This window comes from Pseudorasbora parva, chromosome 21 (assembly GCF_024679245.1).
Source record: "Pseudorasbora parva isolate DD20220531a chromosome 21, ASM2467924v1, whole genome shotgun sequence".
NCBI classification, from domain to species: Eukaryota; Metazoa; Chordata; class Actinopteri; order Cypriniformes; family Gobionidae; genus Pseudorasbora; species Pseudorasbora parva.
Genome location: NC_090192.1, coordinates 18,525,178 through 18,528,345, shown reverse-complemented (window position 1 = coordinate 18,528,345; position 3,168 = coordinate 18,525,178). Strand labels below are relative to the sequence as shown.

General features: G+C 35.6%; 1 pseudogene; it reads right to left on the bottom strand.

Moving 5' to 3' along the window:
* Positions 1–2,391: 2,391 nt before the first annotated feature.
* LOC137055701 (cholesterol 25-hydroxylase-like protein) lies at positions 2,392–2,953 on the bottom strand (annotated as a pseudogene).
* Between the last annotated feature and the right edge of the window lie 215 nt (positions 2,954–3,168).

Below are 3,168 nucleotides of genomic sequence, written 5' to 3'. Positions count from 1 at the left end.
CAATATATGCGACATATGTGATATATAAAGTAAAAACATATATGAAACATATTAGAAATTGGAACAATTCCATATATTGACATATATATGTATCCCATATATTATGTTGATGTATGTATAATACATATATTGACATATAGGTCTCATATATGAAATATCCTAATATGCTCATATAGAGTAAAAACATAAATGCACATATATGCACAGCATCAGAAATTCCATATATTGACATATATCTTTAGTCCACATATTATATATGTTTAAATTATATATGTGATAAATCATTATCACTGTCAGATGCCGTAGAGTCTTAAAATCTATACTATGTATAAAACAAATTACATTTAAAATATAAAATATGTATAATGTTACTTATTGTCAGGTGAGGCAAGAGATGAAGGACTCAAGGGTGCAGAGATTAATGGGCTTTTTATTAGACTTCAAAAATAAACAATCAAAACACAATCAAACACCTTCATGCTTGTAACTGGCTCACCTTAGTTTTTTATACAATAAGAAATCCTGAAAAAAAAGGGGAATTCACTTTTGCCAATAGTTTGTGTTCAAACTAACTGTAAGATTCTCAATGAGGGAGTTAAAATCAATTGTATCTATTTAACCACTGAATGAGATAACAGTAACAATTAGCACATGGACAGAAATCCAAGACAGCATTGTGAATATCAAAGCTCAAAACTATAAGTAAACACATAAACAGTAAATCAATTCCAAACCCAACATACTAGTGATACACAAACAAAAAACAGTACCAAACAATTCAAAATGCCATAGAGGGAAAAGGATATACAGTCTGCAATGCAAGTCTCTTATATGAGTGTTGTAGAAGCCCCAGTCCCAGCAGGCAATGAAGATATACAATCCTAAATCCTAGATTAGGCACTGGCACAATTCAACACAGGTCAGAAGTAGGTATCAGTGCACTCAAGCCCCATAACAGAGTCCTCTGCAAGCTTCTCTGCAAACTTCCAAACACTATGAATTAACATTTTTATGGGTACATCAAAATGTGCATTTGAACGAGATTGTAAAGCATTAGAATGTACAATTCACTTAACTCTCAAACACAATGTGATTCCAGGCATTTTCTCCCATGCTCCACTGCCATGCCTCTCCTCTGTGCTACTCACCTTAAAACCACTTCCTCCATTTGTTGCCCTCTAGAGGACAGGATGAAAAATGTCACCCATGTACCAGGGTAACCGTTACATGCTACACAGAACAAAACATGAAAGTACACGCCATGGCTAATGATGAGCACAAGCCGCATGCTAAACAAACAACCCTAAACACATGGACAAAAGAGTGTATACTGCCCAAGCAAAACTAGATGCTCACACGAGACCAAGCGAATGCTCAAACGGTACACTCACAACGGGGAGAAAAACACACATGGAGCTTTTAATGTCCGAAGCCTGAACCAATACCAAATTATGAAATGCCAGGATTAAAACACCACTATATAAATCCATATAAAATCCCATACAAGCATACTGAATGTTTGCATATATTATGTTTAAATAAACTTACATATATAAATTCGACATATATTGTTTACATATATGGCATTAACATACAGTACCATATAAAAAATCATCATATAAATAATTTTAATATATGTATATATAATAATTATTCTATGGGTATTTCATACATGGTATAAACCTATATCTTCATATATCGTGAGAATTTATATATGCGCTAATAATGTATTGCCTTATATGAAACATATATAACATCACTACTCGGATATAGGGACATATATGTACATATATTAAATTTCTGCATTCAGACAAAAACAGTCCCTGAAGACGAAGATGCTGGTGTCATGTTTGCAAGGCGCCCTTATATACTTCCTGGTCGCACCTTGATGACATCATAGGCTGTCGCCGGTCAATAGGATTGCTGTGGTTTGATAGTAGCTCAGACACCGGTCACGCTGGAGGCGTTCCCCATAGCGTCAGCTGACGCAGCTCGAGTTCCCTTTCGAAAGGGAACACACACACAAATAGCAAAAAAACAAAGAAGACCATAAACATTTTAAGTTAAATAAATAACATTAAATGAAAAATCATCTATAAAAATAATATATATTTAAAAATATTAAAAATAATATATATAATATAAAATAATAAAAATCATCTATAAAAATAATATATAGTCATTATGCAGCATATTCATCTCTTTTCTTGCAGTCACACTTAAATACATGTGTTCAATAAATATACATTACATTAATTTAACACACAAACTATAAAGCAACTTTTATAAGTTTTAGAGTCATAGGTATTCATTCACTGAATGATAATGCACTTTTTTAAAAAAAAAAAGACTAATTAAATCAGTTCATGTAGCTTGTTCGAGTTATTCAGTTCATTCAGAGTGCAGTGTCTCAAAGAGCTTGTCCCAGTGAGTGAAGTATGGAGCGTAGTTGGACTTGAACTTCTGATGGTGGGCATCATGGTGTGGAGCTCCTCCGTATAGTCCAAAGGGCACCAGTCTGTGTGTCGCCCATGGCAGGTCATAGCCACAGTGGTCCTCAACTGACAACCACATGTTCAGCATATGGAAAAGTATCTCTGTCATAGGATGAACCCCCAGTAACATGAGATTCTCTGCAGCAAAGAAATCCGGAGTACTCAGTGGCCAGGGCAAGAGTGGATGTGTATTTGTGATGCACCTTATGGAAGGTGCGGTAGAGCCAGGGCACTTTGTGATGCAGAAGACGCCATACAAAGTACTGAAAGTCAAAGAGAAGCAGGCAGGCGGCAAGGTCCCAGACGACTCGCAGGACCCCAGGTGCTGTCGCTGTGTAGCTGACAGGTCTCCAGTACCAGTTCAGGACACTCAGCGGGAAGATGTACACAGCATGGTTGTAGAGGGAGAGCGCCAGGCAGCTCCAAATCATTGTCCAAGACACATTGGTTTTCTGCTGAATCTTCAATCAATCAATATTTATTTATACAGCCCTTTACAACACACAAAGTGAAGTGTGTTTCACAAAGTGCTTTCCAATAAATATAATAAGACAACTAATAAAACAAAACATTTTAAAAAGAAACCAACAGGAATAAAATACAAAGAATGCCAGAGCAACTGCTAAACATTGAAAGCCAGTCTAAATAAATGAGTTTTAAGCTTAGCCTTAAA